This window comes from Anomaloglossus baeobatrachus, chromosome 7 (assembly GCF_048569485.1).
Source record: "Anomaloglossus baeobatrachus isolate aAnoBae1 chromosome 7, aAnoBae1.hap1, whole genome shotgun sequence".
In the NCBI taxonomy this organism is placed as follows: domain Eukaryota; kingdom Metazoa; phylum Chordata; class Amphibia; order Anura; family Aromobatidae; genus Anomaloglossus; species Anomaloglossus baeobatrachus.
Genome location: NC_134359.1, coordinates 205,331,810 through 205,350,167, shown reverse-complemented (window position 1 = coordinate 205,350,167; position 18,358 = coordinate 205,331,810). Strand labels below are relative to the sequence as shown.

The 18,358-nt window shown below is 38.3% G+C and overlaps 21 non-coding genes across 21 annotated transcripts; all 21 read left to right on the top strand.

The window, feature by feature from the left end:
- The first annotated feature begins 672 nt into the window (after window positions 1-672).
- On the top strand, window positions 673-746 carry TRNAT-CGU (transfer RNA threonine (anticodon CGU)). The gene has a single exon. It is a non-coding gene; the product is annotated as a tRNA-Thr (tRNA).
- A 777-nt stretch (window positions 747-1,523) lies between these two features.
- On the top strand, window positions 1,524-1,597 carry TRNAT-UGU (transfer RNA threonine (anticodon UGU)). Its single transcript has one exon. It is a non-coding gene; the product is annotated as a tRNA-Thr (tRNA).
- A 776-nt stretch (window positions 1,598-2,373) lies between these two features.
- Window positions 2,374-2,447, top strand: TRNAT-CGU (transfer RNA threonine (anticodon CGU)). Its single transcript has one exon. It is a non-coding gene; the product is annotated as a tRNA-Thr (tRNA).
- A 777-nt stretch (window positions 2,448-3,224) lies between these two features.
- Window positions 3,225-3,298, top strand: TRNAT-UGU (transfer RNA threonine (anticodon UGU)). Its single transcript has one exon. It is a non-coding gene; the product is annotated as a tRNA-Thr (tRNA).
- Window positions 3,299-4,074: 776 nt separating this feature from the next.
- TRNAT-CGU (transfer RNA threonine (anticodon CGU)) lies at window positions 4,075-4,148 on the top strand. The gene has a single exon. It is a non-coding gene; the product is annotated as a tRNA-Thr (tRNA).
- A 777-nt stretch (window positions 4,149-4,925) lies between these two features.
- On the top strand, window positions 4,926-4,999 carry TRNAT-UGU (transfer RNA threonine (anticodon UGU)). The gene has a single exon. It is a non-coding gene; the product is annotated as a tRNA-Thr (tRNA).
- A 776-nt stretch (window positions 5,000-5,775) lies between these two features.
- TRNAT-UGU (transfer RNA threonine (anticodon UGU)) lies at window positions 5,776-5,849 on the top strand. The gene has a single exon. It is a non-coding gene; the product is annotated as a tRNA-Thr (tRNA).
- Window positions 5,850-6,625: 776 nt separating this feature from the next.
- TRNAT-CGU (transfer RNA threonine (anticodon CGU)) lies at window positions 6,626-6,699 on the top strand. Its single transcript has one exon. It is a non-coding gene; the product is annotated as a tRNA-Thr (tRNA).
- A 776-nt stretch (window positions 6,700-7,475) lies between these two features.
- TRNAT-CGU (transfer RNA threonine (anticodon CGU)) lies at window positions 7,476-7,549 on the top strand. Its single transcript has one exon. It is a non-coding gene; the product is annotated as a tRNA-Thr (tRNA).
- A 777-nt stretch (window positions 7,550-8,326) lies between these two features.
- TRNAT-UGU (transfer RNA threonine (anticodon UGU)) lies at window positions 8,327-8,400 on the top strand. Its single transcript has one exon. It is a non-coding gene; the product is annotated as a tRNA-Thr (tRNA).
- Window positions 8,401-9,176: 776 nt separating this feature from the next.
- Window positions 9,177-9,250, top strand: TRNAT-CGU (transfer RNA threonine (anticodon CGU)). The gene has a single exon. It is a non-coding gene; the product is annotated as a tRNA-Thr (tRNA).
- Window positions 9,251-10,026: 776 nt separating this feature from the next.
- TRNAT-CGU (transfer RNA threonine (anticodon CGU)) lies at window positions 10,027-10,100 on the top strand. Its single transcript has one exon. It is a non-coding gene; the product is annotated as a tRNA-Thr (tRNA).
- A 777-nt stretch (window positions 10,101-10,877) lies between these two features.
- TRNAT-CGU (transfer RNA threonine (anticodon CGU)) lies at window positions 10,878-10,951 on the top strand. Its single transcript has one exon. It is a non-coding gene; the product is annotated as a tRNA-Thr (tRNA).
- Window positions 10,952-11,727: 776 nt separating this feature from the next.
- Window positions 11,728-11,801, top strand: TRNAT-CGU (transfer RNA threonine (anticodon CGU)). The gene has a single exon. It is a non-coding gene; the product is annotated as a tRNA-Thr (tRNA).
- A 777-nt stretch (window positions 11,802-12,578) lies between these two features.
- TRNAT-UGU (transfer RNA threonine (anticodon UGU)) lies at window positions 12,579-12,652 on the top strand. Its single transcript has one exon. It is a non-coding gene; the product is annotated as a tRNA-Thr (tRNA).
- A 776-nt stretch (window positions 12,653-13,428) lies between these two features.
- On the top strand, window positions 13,429-13,502 carry TRNAT-CGU (transfer RNA threonine (anticodon CGU)). Its single transcript has one exon. It is a non-coding gene; the product is annotated as a tRNA-Thr (tRNA).
- Window positions 13,503-14,278: 776 nt separating this feature from the next.
- On the top strand, window positions 14,279-14,352 carry TRNAT-CGU (transfer RNA threonine (anticodon CGU)). Its single transcript has one exon. It is a non-coding gene; the product is annotated as a tRNA-Thr (tRNA).
- A 777-nt stretch (window positions 14,353-15,129) lies between these two features.
- TRNAT-UGU (transfer RNA threonine (anticodon UGU)) lies at window positions 15,130-15,203 on the top strand. The gene has a single exon. It is a non-coding gene; the product is annotated as a tRNA-Thr (tRNA).
- A 776-nt stretch (window positions 15,204-15,979) lies between these two features.
- On the top strand, window positions 15,980-16,053 carry TRNAT-UGU (transfer RNA threonine (anticodon UGU)). The gene has a single exon. It is a non-coding gene; the product is annotated as a tRNA-Thr (tRNA).
- A 776-nt stretch (window positions 16,054-16,829) lies between these two features.
- Window positions 16,830-16,903, top strand: TRNAT-CGU (transfer RNA threonine (anticodon CGU)). The gene has a single exon. It is a non-coding gene; the product is annotated as a tRNA-Thr (tRNA).
- Window positions 16,904-17,680: 777 nt separating this feature from the next.
- TRNAT-CGU (transfer RNA threonine (anticodon CGU)) lies at window positions 17,681-17,754 on the top strand. Its single transcript has one exon. It is a non-coding gene; the product is annotated as a tRNA-Thr (tRNA).
- The last annotated feature ends 604 nt before the right edge of the window (window positions 17,755-18,358 follow it).

Here is an 18,358-nt window from a genome sequence, read left to right as displayed (position 1 = left end):
GTGCAATGGAGAGATTCTAAATCTGTGTTGTCAAAGTACTCAAAAGGAAGAAGATGTCAGCCAATGTAGGATGGCATCAAGCATGCCAAATGAAAACAGTGGGTTTACTTTTGCCAGACTGAAATGTTAGAAAAGTTTGATAGCAGCCTTCTTGAACAGGAAATGCTGGAAATACTCACTGCTTGGGCTGAAAAAGATAATTTAGAGTTTCAACATTGGAGATGAAGGTAACTTCAACAAGTATGGGATTCAAAAACCATGCATGCAGAGCACAATGGATTAGTAGTCATACGCCATAACCACTCGGCAGCTCGTCTACAGGAAGAGTCTGTAGCCAGATGATGTGATCTAATGAGGATTTTGACAAGTCTGTGCAATTTCACTAAAGATTGTGTATGAGCTTCTGGCAAAGTGGCTCTTATCATATCTACAACAGTGGATTATGTCAAGAGTTGGACAAGCTCAAACTTTATCAGAGATTAACCAAAGTTTAGGGTTTTAATATCAGTAATTCAAGAAAGATTGTATTTTTTGTCACTATTGAAGCCCTAAAAATTAGTCCAGTAAAGAAAGAATTTGCATAAGTCGTCTATCTCTAGACATTCAAGGACACTGAAAGACATGAGGTGAGGGCGACTCTACCAGTAGTGCTTTTCTACTCTTACACAAAGTGGTGCTGTGGCTTAGTTGGTTAAAGCGCCTGTCTCGTAAACAGGAGATCCTGAGTTCGAATCTCAGCAGTGCCTTCTTTTCATAGCCTCAGTACTGAAGTTTCTATGTTTAACAGTGTACTTTCCTTGTAAAAATACTATAAAGTCAAACTTGTCTTTCTCATATCCCTTCCTTAGATATTGCAATGGAGAGATTCTAAATCTGTGTTGTCAAAGTACTCAAAAGGAAGAAGATGTCAGCCAATGTAGGATGGCATCAAGCATGCCAAATGAAAACAGTGGGTTTACTTTTGCCAGACTGAAATGTTAGAAAAGTTTGATAGCAGCCTTCTTGAACAGGAAATGCTGGAAATACTCACTGCTTGGGCTGAAAAAGATAATTTAGAGTTTCAACATTGGAGATGAAGGTAACTTCAACAAGTATGGGATTCAAAAACCATGCATGCAGAGCACAATGGATTAGTAGTCATACGCCATAACCACTCGGCAGCTCGTCTACAGGAAGAGTCTGTAGCCAGATGATGTGATCTAATGAGGATTTTGACAAGTCTGTGCAATTTCACTAAAGATTGTGTATGAGCTTCTGGCAAAGTGGCTCTTATCATATCTACAACAGTGGATTATGTCAAGAGTTGGACAAGCTCAAACTTTATCAGAGATTAACCAAAGTTTAGGGTTTTAATATCAGTAATTCAATAAAGATTGTATTTTTTGTCACTATTGAAGCCCTAAAAATTAGTCCAGTAAAGAAAGAATTTGCATAAGTCGTCTATCTCTAGACATTCAAGGACACTGAAAGACATGAGGTGAGGGCGATTCTACCAGTAGTGCTTTCCTACTCTTAAACAAAGTGGTGCTGTGGCTTAGTTGGTTAAAGCGCCTGTCTTGTAAACAGGAGATCCTGAGTTCGAATCTCAGCAGTGCCTTCTTTTAATAGCCTCTTACAGAAGTTTCTATGTTTAACAATGTACTTTCCTTGTAAAAATACTATAAAGTCAAACTTGTCTTTCTCATATCCCTTCCTTAGATAGTGCAATGGAGAAATTCTAAATCTGTGTTGTCAAAGTACTCAAAAGGAAGAAGATGTCAGCCAATGTAGGATGGCATCAAGCATGCCAAATGAAAACAGTGGGTTTACTTTTGCCAGACTGAAATGTTAGAAAAGTTTGATAGCAGCCTTCTTGAACAGGAAATGCTGGAAATACTCACTGCTTGGGCTGAAAAAGATAATTTAGAGTTTCAACATTGGAGATGAAGGTAACTTCAACAAGTATGGGATTCAAAAACCATGCATGCAGAGCACAATGGATTAGTAGTCATACGCCATAACCACTCGGCAGCTCGTCTACAGGAAGAGTCTGTAGCCAGATGATGTGATCTAATGAGGATTTTGACAAGTCTGTGCAATTTCACTAAAGATTGTGTATGAGCTTCTGGCAAAGTGGCTCTTATCATATCTACAACAGTGGATTATGTCAAGAGTTGGACAAGCTCAAACTTTATCAGAGATTAACCAAAGTTTAGGGTTTTAATATCAGTAATTCAATAAAGATTGTATTTTTTGTCACTATTGAAGCCCTAAAAATTAGTCCAGTAAAGAAAGAATTTGCATAAGTCGTCTATCTCTAGACATTCAAGGACACTGAAAGACATGAGGTGAGGGCGACTCTACCAGTAGTGCTTTTCTACTCTTACACAAAGTGGTGCTGTGGCTTAGTTGGTTAAAGCGCCTGTCTCGTAAACAGGAGATCCTGAGTTCGAATCTCAGCAGTGCCTTCTTTTCATAGCCTCAGTACTGAAGTTTCTATGTTTAACAGTGTACTTTCCTTGTAAAAATACTATAAAGTCAAACTTGTCTTTCTCATATCCCTTCCTTAGATAGTGCAATGGAGAGATTCTAAATCTGTGTTGTCAAAGTACTCAAAAGGAAGAAGATGTCAGCCAATGTAGGATGGCATCAAGCATGCCAAATGAAAACAGTGGGTTTACTTTTGCCAGACTGAAATGTTAGAAAAGTTTGATAGCAGCCTTCTTGAACAGGAAATGCTGGAAATACTCACTGCTTGGGCTGAAAAAGATAATTTAGAGTTTCAACATTGGAGATGAAGGTAACTTCAACAAGTATGGGATTCAAAAACCATGCATGCAGAGCACAATGGATTAGTAGTCATACGCCATAACCACTCGGCAGCTCGTCTACAGGAAGAGTCTGTAGCCAGATGATGTGATCTAATGAGGATTTTGACAAGTCTGTGCAATTTCACTAAAGATTGTGTATGAGCTTCTGGCAAAGTGGCTCTTATCATATCTACAACAGTGGATTATGTCAAGAGTTGGACAAGCTCAAACTTTATCAGAGATTAACCAAAGTTTAGGGTTTTAATATCAGTAATTCAATAAAGATTGTATTTTTTGTCACTATTGAAGCCCTAAAAATTAGTCCAGTAAAGAAAGAATTTGCATAAGTCGTCTATCTCTAGACATTCAAGGACACTGAAAGACATGAGGTGAGGGCGATTCTACCAGTAGTGCTTTCCTACTCTTAAACAAAGTGGTGCTGTGGCTTAGTTGGTTAAAGCGCCTGTCTTGTAAACAGGAGATCCTGAGTTCGAATCTCAGCAGTGCCTTCTTTTCATAGCCTCTTACAGAAGTTTCTATGTTTAACAATGTACTTTCCTTGTAAAAATACTATAAAGTCAAACTTGTCTTTCTCATATCCCTTCCTTAGATAGTGCAATGGAGAGATTCTAAATCTGTGTTGTCAAAGTACTCAAAAGGAAGAAGATGTCAGCCAATGTAGGATGGCATCAAGCATGCCAAATGAAAACAGTGGGTTTACTTTTGCCAGACTGAAATGTTAGAAAAGTTTGATAGCAGCCTTCTTGAACAGGAAATGCTGGAAATACTCACTGCTTGGGCTGAAAAAGATAATTTAGAGTTTCAACATTGGAGATGAAGGTAACTTCAACAAGTATGGGATTCAAAAACCATGCATGCAGAGCACAATGGATTAGTAGTCATACGCCATAACCACTCGGCAGCTCGTCTACAGGAAGAGTCTGTAGCCAGATGATGTGATCTAATGAGGATTTTGACAAGTCTGTGCAATTTCACTAAAGATTGTGTATGAGCTTCTGGCAAAGTGGCTCTTATCATATCTACAACAGTGGATTATGTCAAGAGTTGGACAAGCTCAAACTTTATCAGAGATTAACCAAAGTTTAGGGTTTTAATATCAGTAATTCAAGAAAGATTGTATTTTTTGTCACTATTGAAGCCCTAAAAATTAGTCCAGTAAAGAAAGAATTTGCATAAGTCGTCTATCTCTAGACATTCAAGGACACTGAAAGACATGAGGTGAGGGCGACTCTACCAGTAGTGCTTTTCTACTCTTACACAAAGTGGTGCTGTGGCTTAGTTGGTTAAAGCGCCTGTCTCGTAAACAGGAGATCCTGAGTTCGAATCTCAGCAGTGCCTTCTTTTCATAGCCTCAGTACTGAAGTTTCTATGTTTAACAGTGTACTTTCCTTGTAAAAATACTATAAAGTCAAACTTGTCTTTCTCATATCCCTTCCTTAGATATTGCAATGGAGAGATTCTAAATCTGTGTTGTCAAAGTACTCAAAAGGAAGAAGATGTCAGCCAATGTAGGATGGCATCAAGCATGCCAAATGAAAACAGTGGGTTTACTTTTGCCAGACTGAAATGTTAGAAAAGTTTGATAGCAGCCTTCTTGAACAGGAAATGCTGGAAATACTCACTGCTTGGGCTGAAAAAGATAATTTAGAGTTTCAACATTGGAGATGAAGGTAACTTCAACAAGTATGGGATTCAAAAACCATGCATGCAGAGCACAATGGATTAGTAGTCATACGCCATAACCACTCGGCAGCTCGTCTACAGGAAGAGTCTGTAGCCAGATGATGTGATCTAATGAGGATTTTGACAAGTCTGTGCAATTTCACTAAAGATTGTGTATGAGCTTCTGGCAAAGTGGCTCTTATCATATCTACAACAGTGGATTATGTCAAGAGTTGGACAAGCTCAAACTTTATCAGAGATTAACCAAAGTTTAGGGTTTTAATATCAGTAATTCAATAAAGATTGTATTTTTTGTCACTATTGAAGCCCTAAAAATTAGTCCAGTAAAGAAAGAATTTGCATAAGTCGTCTATCTCTAGACATTCAAGGACACTGAAAGACATGAGGTGAGGGCGATTCTACCAGTAGTGCTTTCCTACTCTTAAACAAAGTGGTGCTGTGGCTTAGTTGGTTAAAGCGCCTGTCTTGTAAACAGGAGATCCTGAGTTCGAATCTCAGCAGTGCCTTCTTTTAATAGCCTCTTACAGAAGTTTCTATGTTTAACAATGTACTTTCCTTGTAAAAATACTATAAAGTCAAACTTGTCTTTCTCATATCCCTTCCTTAGATAGTGCAATGGAGAAATTCTAAATCTGTGTTGTCAAAGTACTCAAAAGGAAGAAGATGTCAGCCAATGTAGGATGGCATCAAGCATGCCAAATGAAAACAGTGGGTTTACTTTTGCCAGACTGAAATGTTAGAAAAGTTTGATAGCAGCCTTCTTGAACAGGAAATGCTGGAAATACTCACTGCTTGGGCTGAAAAAGATAATTTAGAGTTTCAACATTGGAGATAAAGGTAACTTCAACAAGTATGGGATTCAAAAACCATGCATGCAGAGCACAATGGATTAGTAGTCATACGCCATAACCACTCGGCAGCTCGTCTACAGGAAGAGTCTGTAGCCAGATGATGTGATCTAATGAGGATTTTGACAAGTCTGTGCAATTTCACTAAAGATTGTGTATGAGCTTCTGGCAAAGTGGCTCTTATCATATCTACAACAGTGGATTATGTCAAGAGTTGGACAAGCTCAAACTTTATCAGAGATTAACCAAAGTTTAGGGTTTTAATATCAGTAATTCAATAAAGATTGTATTTTTTGTCACTATTGAAGCCCTAAAAATTAGTCCAGTAAAGAAAGAATTTGCATAAGTCGTCTATCTCTAGACATTCAAGGACACTGAAAGACATGAGGTGAGGGCGATTCTACCAGTAGTGCTTTCCTACTCTTAAACAAAGTGGTGCTGTGGCTTAGTTGGTTAAAGCGCCTGTCTTGTAAACAGGAGATCCTGAGTTCGAATCTCAGCAGTGCCTTCTTTTAATAGCCTCTTACAGAAGTTTCTATGTTTAACAATGTACTTTCCTTGTAAAAATACTATAAAGTCAAACTTGTCTTTCTCATATCCCTTCCTTAGATAGTGCAATGGAGAAATTCTAAATCTGTGTTGTCAAAGTACTCAAAAGGAAGAAGATGTCAGCCAATGTAGGATGGCATCAAGCATGCCAAATGAAAACAGTGGGTTTACTTTTGCCAGACTGAAATGTTAGAAAAGTTTGATAGCAGCCTTCTTGAACAGGAAATGCTGGAAATACTCACTGCTTGGGCTGAAAAAGATAATTTAGAGTTTCAACATTGGAGATGAAGGTAACTTCAACAAGTATGGGATTCAAAAACCATGCATGCAGAGCACAATGGATTAGTAGTCATACGCCATAACCACTCGGCAGCTCGTCTACAGGAAGAGTCTGTAGCCAGATGATGTGATCTAATGAGGATTTTGACAAGTCTGTGCAATTTCACTAAAGATTGTGTATGAGCTTCTGGCAAAGTGGCTCTTATCATATCTACAACAGTGGATTATGTCAAGAGTTGGACAAGCTCAAACTTTATCAGAGATTAACCAAAGTTTAGGGTTTTAATATCAGTAATTCAATAAAGATTGTATTTTTTGTCACTATTGAAGCCCTAAAAATTAGTCCAGTAAAGAAAGAATTTGCATAAGTCGTCTATCTCTAGACATTCAAGGACACTGAAAGACATGAGGTGAGGGCGATTCTACCAGTAGTGCTTTCCTACTCTTAAACAAAGTGGTGCTGTGGCTTAGTTGGTTAAAGCGCCTGTCTCGTAAACAGGAGATCCTGAGTTCGAATCTCAGCAGTGCCTTCTTTTCATAGCCTCTTACAGAAGTTTCTATGTTTAACAATGTACTTTCCTTGTAAAAATACTATAAAGTCAAACTTGTCTTTCTCATATCCCTTCCTTAGATAGTGCAATGGAGAGATTCTAAATCTGTGTTGTCAAAGTACTCAAAAGGAAGAAGATGTCAGCCAATGTAGGATGGCATCAAGCATGCCAAATGAAAACAGTGGGTTTACTTTTGCCAGACTGAAATGTTAGAAAAGTTTGATAGCAGCCTTCTTGAACAGGAAATGCTGGAAATACTCACTGCTTGGGCTGAAAAAGATAATTTAGAGTTTCAACATTGGAGATGAAGGTAACTTCAACAAGTATGGGATTCAAAAACCATGCATGCAGAGCACAATGGATTAGTAGTCATACGCCATAACCACTCGGCAGCTCGTCTACAGGAAGAGTCTGTAGCCAGATGATGTGATCTAATGAGGATTTTGACAAGTCTGTGCAATTTCACTAAAGATTGTGTATGAGCTTCTGGCAAAGTGGCTCTTATCATATCTACAACAGTGGATTATGTCAAGAGTTGGACAAGCTCAAACTTTATCAGAGATTAACCAAAGTTTAGGGTTTTAATATCAGTAATTCAAGAAAGATTGTATTTTTTGTCACTATTGAAGCCCTAAAAATTAGTCCAGTAAAGAAAGAATTTGCATAAGCCGTCTATCTCTAGACATTCAAGGACACTGAAAGACATGAGGTGAGGGCGACTCTACCAGTAGTGCTTTTCTACTCTTACACAAAGTGGTGCTGTGGCTTAGTTGGTTAAAGCGCCTGTCTCGTAAACAGGAGATCCTGAGTTCGAATCTCAGCAGTGCCTTCTTTTCATAGCCTCAGTACTGAAGTTTCTATGTTTAACAGTGTACTTTCCTTGTAAAAATACTATAAAGTCAAACTTGTCTTTCTCATATCCCTTCCTTAGATATTGCAATGGAGAGATTCTAAATCTGTGTTGTCAAAGTACTCAAAAGGAAGAAGATGTCAGCCAATGTAGGATGGCATCAAGCATGCCAAATGAAAACAGTGGGTTTACTTTTGCCAGACTGAAATGTTAGAAAAGTTTGATAGCAGCCTTCTTGAACAGGAAATGCTGGAAATACTCACTGCTTGGGCTGAAAAAGATAATTTAGAGTTTCAACATTGGAGATGAAGGTAACTTCAACAAGTATGGGATTCAAAAACCATGCATGCAGAGCACAATGGATTAGTAGTCATACGCCATAACCACTCGGCAGCTCGTCTACAGGAAGAGTCTGTAGCCAGATGATGTGATCTAATGAGGATTTTGACAAGTCTGTGCAATTTCACTAAAGATTGTGTATGAGCTTCTGGCAAAGTGGCTCTTATCATATCTACAACAGTGGATTATGTCAAGAGTTGGACAAGCTCAAACTTTATCAGAGATTAACCAAAGTTTAGGGTTTTAATATCAGTAATTCAATAAAGATTGTATTTTTTGTCACTATTGAAGCCCTAAAAATTAGTCCAGTAAAGAAAGAATTTGCATAAGTCGTCTATCTCTAGACATTCAAGGACACTGAAAGACATGAGGTGAGGGCGATTCTACCAGTAGTGCTTTCCTACTCTTAAACAAAGTGGTGCTGTGGCTTAGTTGGTTAAAGCGCCTGTCTTGTAAACAGGAGATCCTGAGTTCGAATCTCAGCAGTGCCTTCTTTTAATAGCCTCTTACAGAAGTTTCTATGTTTAACAATGTACTTTCCTTGTAAAAATACTATAAAGTCAAACTTGTCTTTCTCATATCCCTTCCTTAGATAGTGCAATGGAGAAATTCTAAATCTGTGTTGTCAAAGTACTCAAAAGGAAGAAGATGTCAGCCAATGTAGGATGGCATCAAGCATGCCAAATGAAAACAGTGGGTTTACTTTTGCCAGACTGAAATGTTAGAAAAGTTTGATAGCAGCCTTCTTGAACAGGAAATGCTGGAAATACTCACTGCTTGGGCTGAAAAAGATAATTTAGAGTTTCAACATTGGAGATGAAGGTAACTTCAACAAGTATGGGATTCAAAAACCATGCATGCAGAGCACAATGGATTAGTAGTCATACGCCATAACCACTCGGCAGCTCGTCTACAGGAAGAGTCTGTAGCCAGATGATGTGATCTAATGAGGATTTTGACAAGTCTGTGCAATTTCACTAAAGATTGTGTATGAGCTTCTGGCAAAGTGGCTCTTATCATATCTACAACAGTGGATTATGTCAAGAGTTGGACAAGCTCAAACTTTATCAGAGATTAACCAAAGTTTAGGGTTTTAATATCAGTAATTCAATAAAGATTGTATTTTTTGTCACTATTGAAGCCCTAAAAATTAGTCCAGTAAAGAAAGAATTTGCATAAGTCGTCTATCTCTAGACATTCAAGGACACTGAAAGACATGAGGTGAGGGCGATTCTACCAGTAGTGCTTTCCTACTCTTAAACAAAGTGGTGCTGTGGCTTAGTTGGTTAAAGCGCCTGTCTCGTAAACAGGAGATCCTGAGTTCGAATCTCAGCAGTGCCTTCTTTTCATAGCCTCTTACAGAAGTTTCTATGTTTAACAATGTACTTTCCTTGTAAAAATACTATAAAGTCAAACTTGTCTTTCTCATATCCCTTCCTTAGATAGTGCAATGGAGAGATTCTAAATCTGTGTTGTCAAAGTACTCAAAAGGAAGAAGATGTCAGCCAATGTAGGATGGCATCAAGCATGCCAAATGAAAACAGTGGGTTTACTTTTGCCAGACTGAAATGTTAGAAAAGTTTGATAGCAGCCTTCTTGAACAGGAAATGCTGGAAATACTCACTGCTTGGGCTGAAAAAGATAATTTAGAGTTTCAACATTGGAGATGAAGGTAACTTCAACAAGTATGGGATTCAAAAACCATGCATGCAGAGCACAATGGATTAGTAGTCATACGCCATAACCACTCGGCAGCTCGTCTACAGGAAGAGTCTGTAGCCAGATGATGTGATCTAATGAGGATTTTGACAAGTCTGTGCAATTTCACTAAAGATTGTGTATGAGCTTCTGGCAAAGTGGCTCTTATCATATCTACAACAGTGGATTATGTCAAGAGTTGGACAAGCTCAAACTTTATCAGAGATTAACCAAAGTTTAGGGTTTTAATATCAGTAATTCAAGAAAGATTGTATTTTTTGTCACTATTGAAGCCCTAAAAATTAGTCCAGTAAAGAAAGAATTTGCATAAGCCGTCTATCTCTAGACATTCAAGGACACTGAAAGACATGAGGTGAGGGCGACTCTACCAGTAGTGCTTTTCTACTCTTACACAAAGTGGTGCTGTGGCTTAGTTGGTTAAAGCGCCTGTCTCGTAAACAGGAGATCCTGAGTTCGAATCTCAGCAGTGCCTTCTTTTCATAGCCTCAGTACTGAAGTTTCTATGTTTAACAGTGTACTTTCCTTGTAAAAATACTATAAAGTCAAACTTGTCTTTCTCATATCCCTTCCTTAGATATTGCAATGGAGAGATTCTAAATCTGTGTTGTCAAAGTACTCAAAAGGAAGAAGATGTCAGCCAATGTAGGATGGCATCAAGCATGCCAAATGAAAACAGTGGGTTTACTTTTGCCAGACTGAAATGTTAGAAAAGTTTGATAGCAGCCTTCTTGAACAGGAAATGCTGGAAATACTCACTGCTTGGGCTGAAAAAGATAATTTAGAGTTTCAACATTGGAGATGAAGGTAACTTCAACAAGTATGGGATTCAAAAACCATGCATGCAGAGCACAATGGATTAGTAGTCATACGCCATAACCACTCGGCAGCTCGTCTACAGGAAGAGTCTGTAGCCAGATGATGTGATCTAATGAGGATTTTGACAAGTCTGTGCAATTTCACTAAAGATTGTGTATGAGCTTCTGGCAAAGTGGCTCTTATCATATCTACAACAGTGGATTATGTCAAGAGTTGGACAAGCTCAAACTTTATCAGAGATTAACCAAAGTTTAGGGTTTTAATATCAGTAATTCAATAAAGATTGTATTTTTTGTCACTATTGAAGCCCTAAAAATTAGTCCAGTAAAGAAAGAATTTGCATAAGTCGTCTATCTCTAGACATTCAAGGACACTGAAAGACATGAGGTGAGGGCGATTCTACCAGTAGTGCTTTCCTACTCTTAAACAAAGTGGTGCTGTGGCTTAGTTGGTTAAAGCGCCTGTCTCGTAAACAGGAGATCCTGAGTTCGAATCTCAGCAGTGCCTTCTTTTCATAGCCTCTTACAGAAGTTTCTATGTTTAACAATGTACTTTCCTTGTAAAAATACTATAAAGTCAAACTTGTCTTTCTCATATCCCTTCCTTAGATAGTGCAATGGAGAGATTCTAAATCTGTGTTGTCAAAGTACTCAAAAGGAAGAAGATGTCAGCCAATGTAGGATGGCATCAAGCATGCCAAATGAAAACAGTGGGTTTACTTTTGCCAGACTGAAATGTTAGAAAAGTTTGATAGCAGCCTTCTTGAACAGGAAATGCTGGAAATACTCACTGCTTGGGCTGAAAAAGATAATTTAGAGTTTCAACATTGGAGATGAAGGTAACTTCAACAAGTATGGGATTCAAAAACCATGCATGCAGAGCACAATGGATTAGTAGTCATACGCCATAACCACTCGGCAGCTCGTCTACAGGAAGAGTCTGTAGCCAGATGATGTGATCTAATGAGGATTTTGACAAGTCTGTGCAATTTCACTAAAGATTGTGTATGAGCTTCTGGCAAAGTGGCTCTTATCATATCTACAACAGTGGATTATGTCAAGAGTTGGACAAGCTCAAACTTTATCAGAGATTAACCAAAGTTTAGGGTTTTAATATCAGTAATTCAAGAAAGATTGTATTTTTTGTCACTATTGAAGCCCTAAAAATTAGTCCAGTAAAGAAAGAATTTGCATAAGCCGTCTATCTCTAGACATTCAAGGACACTGAAAGACATGAGGTGAGGGCGACTCTACCAGTAGTGCTTTTCTACTCTTACACAAAGTGGTGCTGTGGCTTAGTTGGTTAAAGCGCCTGTCTCGTAAACAGGAGATCCTGAGTTCGAATCTCAGCAGTGCCTTCTTTTCATAGCCTCAGTACTGAAGTTTCTATGTTTAACAGTGTACTTTCCTTGTAAAAATACTATAAAGTCAAACTTGTCTTTCTCATATCCCTTCCTTAGATATTGCAATGGAGAGATTCTAAATCTGTGTTGTCAAAGTACTCAAAAGGAAGAAGATGTCAGCCAATGTAGGATGGCATCAAGCATGCCAAATGAAAACAGTGGGTTTACTTTTGCCAGACTGAAATGTTAGAAAAGTTTGATAGCAGCCTTCTTGAACAGGAAATGCTGGAAATACTCACTGCTTGGGCTGAAAAAGATAATTTAGAGTTTCAACATTGGAGATGAAGGTAACTTCAACAAGTATGGGATTCAAAAACCATGCATGCAGAGCACAATGGATTAGTAGTCATACGCCATAACCACTCGGCAGCTCGTCTACAGGAAGAGTCTGTAGCCAGATGATGTGATCTAATGAGGATTTTGACAAGTCTGTGCAATTTCACTAAAGATTGTGTATGAGCTTCTGGCAAAGTGGCTCTTATCATATCTACAACAGTGGATTATGTCAAGAGTTGGACAAGCTCAAACTTTATCAGAGATTAACCAAAGTTTAGGGTTTTAATATCAGTAATTCAATAAAGATTGTATTTTTTGTCACTATTGAAGCCCTAAAAATTAGTCCAGTAAAGAAAGAATTTGCATAAGTCGTCTATCTCTAGACATTCAAGGACACTGAAAGACATGAGGTGAGGGCGATTCTACCAGTAGTGCTTTCCTACTCTTAAACAAAGTGGTGCTGTGGCTTAGTTGGTTAAAGCGCCTGTCTTGTAAACAGGAGATCCTGAGTTCGAATCTCAGCAGTGCCTTCTTTTAATAGCCTCTTACAGAAGTTTCTATGTTTAACAATGTACTTTCCTTGTAAAAATACTATAAAGTCAAACTTGTCTTTCTCATATCCCTTCCTTAGATAGTGCAATGGAGAAATTCTAAATCTGTGTTGTCAAAGTACTCAAAAGGAAGAAGATGTCAGCCAATGTAGGATGGCATCAAGCATGCCAAATGAAAACAGTGGGTTTACTTTTGCCAGACTGAAATGTTAGAAAAGTTTGATAGCAGCCTTCTTGAACAGGAAATGCTGGAAATACTCACTGCTTGGGCTGAAAAAGATAATTTAGAGTTTCAACATTGGAGATGAAGGTAACTTCAACAAGTATGGGATTCAAAAACCATGCATGCAGAGCACAATGGATTAGTAGTCATACGCCATAACCACTCGGCAGCTCGTCTACAGGAAGAGTCTGTAGCCAGATGATGTGATCTAATGAGGATTTTGACAAGTCTGTGCAATTTCACTAAAGATTGTGTATGAGCTTCTGGCAAAGTGGCTCTTATCATATCTACAACAGTGGATTATGTCAAGAGTTGGACAAGCTCAAACTTTATCAGAGATTAACCAAAGTTTAGGGTTTTAATATCAGTAATTCAATAAAGATTGTATTTTTTGTCACTATTGAAGCCCTAAAAATTAGTCCAGTAAAGAAAGAATTTGCATAAGTCGTCTATCTCTAGACATTCAAGGACACTGAAAGACATGAGGTGAGGGCGATTCTACCAGTAGTGCTTTCCTACTCTTAAACAAAGTGGTGCTGTGGCTTAGTTGGTTAAAGCGCCTGTCTCGTAAACAGGAGATCCTGAGTTCGAATCTCAGCAGTGCCTTCTTTTCATAGCCTCTTACAGAAGTTTCTATGTTTAACAATGTACTTTCCTTGTAAAAATACTATAAAGTCAAACTTGTCTTTCTCATATCCCTTCCTTAGATAGTGCAATGGAGAGATTCTAAATCTGTGTTGTCAAAGTACTCAAAAGGAAGAAGATGTCAGCCAATGTAGGATGGCATCAAGCATGCCAAATGAAAACAGTGGGTTTACTTTTGCCAGACTGAAATGTTAGAAAAGTTTGATAGCAGCCTTCTTGAACAGGAAATGCTGGAAATACTCACTGCTTGGGCTGAAAAAGATAATTTAGAGTTTCAACATTGGAGATGAAGGTAACTTCAACAAGTATGGGATTCAAAAACCATGCATGCAGAGCACAATGGATTAGTAGTCATACGCCATAACCACTCGGCAGCTCGTCTACAGGAAGAGTCTGTAGCCAGATGATGTGATCTAATGAGGATTTTGACAAGTCTGTGCAATTTCACTAAAGATTGTGTATGAGCTTCTGGCAAAGTGGCTCTTATCATATCTACAACAGTGGATTATGTCAAGAGTTGGACAAGCTCAAACTTTATCAGAGATTAACCAAAGTTTAGGGTTTTAATATCAGTAATTCAAGAAAGATTGTATTTTTTGTCACTATTGAAGCCCTAAAAATTAGTCCAGTAAAGAAAGAATTTGCATAAGCCGTCTATCTCTAGACATTCAAGGACACTGAAAGACATGAGGTGAGGGCGACTCTACCAGTAGTGCTTTTCTACTCTTACACAAAGTGGTGCTGTGGCTTAGTTGGTTAAAGCGCCTGTCTCGTAAACAGGAGATCCTGAGTTCGAATCTCAGCAGTGCCTTCTTTTCATAGCCTCAGTACTGAAGTTTCTATGTTTAACAGTGTACTTTCCTTGTAAAAATACTATAAAGTCAAACTTGTCTTTCTCATATCCCTTCCTTAGATATTGCAATGGAGAGATTCTAAATCTGTGTTGTCAAAGTACTCAAAAGGAAGAAGATGTCAGCCAATGTAGGATGGCATCAAGCATGCCAAATGAAAACAGTGGGTTTACTTTTGCCAGACTGAAATGTTAGAAAAGTTTGATAGCAGCCTTCTTGAACAGGAAATGCTGGAAATACTCACTGCTTGGGCTGAAAAAGATAATTTAGAGTTTCAACATTGGAGATGAAGGTAACTTCAACAAGTATGGGATTCAAAAACCATGCATGCAGAGCACAATGGATTAGTAGTCATACGCCATAACCACTCGGCAGCTCGTCTACAGGAAGAGTCTGTAGCCAGATGATGTGATCTAATGAGGATTTTGACAAGTCTGTGCAATTTCACTAAAGATTGTGTATGAGCTTCTGGCAAAGTGGCTCTTATCATATCTACAACAGTGGATTATGTCAAGAGTTGGACAAGCTCAAACTTTATCAGAGATTAACCAAAGTTTAGGGTTTTAATATCAGTAATTCAATAAAGATTGTATTTTTTGTCACTATTGAAGCCCTAAAAATTAGTCCAGTAAAGAAAGAATTTGCATAAGTCGTCTATCTCTAGACATTCAAGGACACTGAAAGACATGAGGTGAGGGCGATTCTACCAGTAGTGCTTTCCTACTCTTAAACAAAGTGGTGCTGTGGCTTAGTTGGTTAAAGCGCCTGTCTTGTAAACAGGAGATCCTGAGTTCGAATCTCAGCAGTGCCTTCTTTTAATAGCCTCTTACAGAAGTTTCTATGTTTAACAATGTACTTTCCTTGTAAAAATACTATAAAGTCAAACTTGTCTTTCTCATATCCCTTCCTTAGATAGTGCAATGGAGAAATTCTAAATCTGTGTTGTCAAAGTACTCAAAAGGAAGAAGATGTCAGCCAATGTAGGATGGCATCAAGCATGCCAAATGAAAACAGTGGGTTTACTTTTGCCAGACTGAAATGTTAGAAAAGTTTGATAGCAGCCTTCTTGAACAGGAAATGCTGGAAATACTCACTGCTTGGGCTGAAAAAGATAATTTAGAGTTTCAACATTGGAGATGAAGGTAACTTCAACAAGTATGGGATTCAAAAACCATGCATGCAGAGCACAATGGATTAGTAGTCATACGCCATAACCACTCGGCAGCTCGTCTACAGGAAGAGTCTGTAGCCAGATGATGTGATCTAATGAGGATTTTGACAAGTCTGTGCAATTTCACTAAAGATTGTGTATGAGCTTCTGGCAAAGTGGCTCTTATCATATCTACAACAGTGGATTATGTCAAGAGTTGGACAAGCTCAAACTTTATCAGAGATTAACCAAAGTTTAGGGTTTTAATATCAGTAATTCAATAAAGATTGTATTTTTTGTCACTATTGAAGCCCTAAAAATTAGTCCAGTAAAGAAAGAATTTGCATAAGTCGTCTATCTCTAGACATTCAAGGACACTGAAAGACATGAGGTGAGGGCGATTCTACCAGTAGTGCTTTCCTACTCTTAAACAAAGTGGTGCTGTGGCTTAGTTGGTTAAAGCGCCTGTCTTGTAAACAGGAGATCCTGAGTTCGAATCTCAGCAGTGCCTTCTTTTAATAGCCTCTTACAGAAGTTTCTATGTTTAACAATGTACTTTCCTTGTAAAAATACTATAAAGTCAAACTTGTCTTTCTCATATCCCTTCCTTAGATAGTGCAATGGAGAAATTCTAAATCTGTGTTGTCAAAGTACTCAAAAGGAAGAAGATGTCAGCCAATGTAGGATGGCATCAAGCATGCCAAATGAAAACAGTGGGTTTACTTTTGCCAGACTGAAATGTTAGAAAAGTTTGATAGCAGCCTTCTTGAACAGGAAATGCTGGAAATACTCACTGCTTGGGCTGAAAAAGATAATTTAGAGTTTCAACATTGGAGATGAAGGTAACTTCAACAAGTATGGGATTCAAAAACCATGCATGCAGAGCACAATGGATTAGTAGTCATACGCCATAACCACTCGGCAGCTCGTCTACAGGAAGAGTCTGTAGCCAGATGATGTGATCTAATGAGGATTTTGACAAGTCTGTGCAATTTCACTAAAGATTGTGTATGAGCTTCTGGCAAAGTGGCTCTTATCATATCTACAACAGTGGATTATGTCAAGAGTTGGACAAGCTCAAACTTTATCAGAGATTAACCAAAGTTTAGGGTTTTAATATCAGTAATTCAAGAAAGATTGTATTTTTTGTCACTATTGAAGCCCTAAAAATTAGTCCAGTAAAGAAAGAATTTGCATAAGCCGTCTATCTCTAGACATTCAAGGACACTGAAAGACATGAGGTGAGGGCGACTCTACCAGTAGTGCTTTTCTACTCTTACACAAAGTGGTGCTGTGGCTTAGTTGGTTAAAGCGCCTGTCTCGTAAACAGGAGATCCTGAGTTCGAATCTCAGCAGTGCCTTCTTTTCATAGCCTCAGTACTGAAGTTTCTATGTTTAACAGTGTACTTTCCTTGTAAAAATACTATAAAGTCAAACTTGTCTTTCTCATATCCCTTCCTTAGATAGTGCAATGGAGAGATTCTAAATCTGTGTTGTCAAAGTACTCAAAAGGAAGAAGATGTCAGCCAATGTAGGATGGCATCAAGCATGCCAAATGAAAACAGTGGGTTTACTTTTGCCAGACTGAAATGTTAGAAAAGTTTGATAGCAGCCTTCTTGAACAGGAAATGCTGGAAATACTCACTGCTTGGGCTGAAAAAGATAATTTAGAGTTTCAACATTGGAGATGAAGGTAACTTCAACAAGTATGGGATTCAAAAACCATGCATGCAGAGCACAATGGATTAGTAGTCATACGCCATAACCACTCGGCAGCTCGTCTACAGGAAGAGTCTGTAGCCAGATGATGTGATCTAATGAGGATTTTGACAAGTCTGTGCAATTTCACTAAAGATTGTGTATGAGCTTCTGGCAAAGTGGCTCTTATCATATCTACAACAGTGGATTATGTCAAGAGTTGGACAAGCTCAAACTTTATCAGAGATTAACCAAAGTTTAGGGTTTTAATATCAGTAATTCAAGAAAGATTGTATTTTTTGTCACTATTGAAGCCCTAAAAATTAGTCCAGTAAAGAAAGAATTTGCATAAGCCGTCTATCTCTAGACATTCAAGGACACTGAAAGACATGAGGTGAGGGCGACTCTACCAGTAGTGCTTTTCTACTCTTACACAAAGTGGTGCTGTGGCTTAGTTGGTTAAAGCGCCTGTCTCGTAAACAGGAGATCCTGAGTTCGAATCTCAGCAGTGCCTTCTTTTCATAGCCTCAGTACTGAAGTTTCTATGTTTAACAGTGTACTTTCCTTGTAAAAATACTATAAAGTCAAACTTGTCTTTCTCATATCCCTTCCTTAGATAGTGCAATGGAGAGATTCTAAATCTGTGTTGTCAAAGTACTCAAAAGGAAGAAGATGTCAGCCAATGTAGGATGGCATCAAGCAGGCCAAATGAAAACAGTGGGTTTACTTTTGCCAGACTGAAATGTTAGAAAAGTTTGATAGCAGCCTTCTTGAACAGGAAATGCTGGAAATACTCACTGCTTGGGCTGAAAAAGATAATTTAGAGTTTCAACATTGGAGATGAAGGTAACTTCAACAAGTATGGGATTCAAAAACCATGCATGCAGAGCACAATGGATTAGTAGTCATACGCCATAACCACTCGGCAGCTCGTCTACAGGAAGAGTCTGTAGCCAGATGATGTGATCTAATGAGGATTTTGACAAGTCTGTGCAATTTCACTAAAGATTGTGTATGAGCTTCTGGCAAAGTGGCTCTTATCATATCTACAACAGTGGATTATGTCAAGAGTTGGACAAGCTCAAACTTTATCAGAGATTAACCAAAGTTTAGGGTTT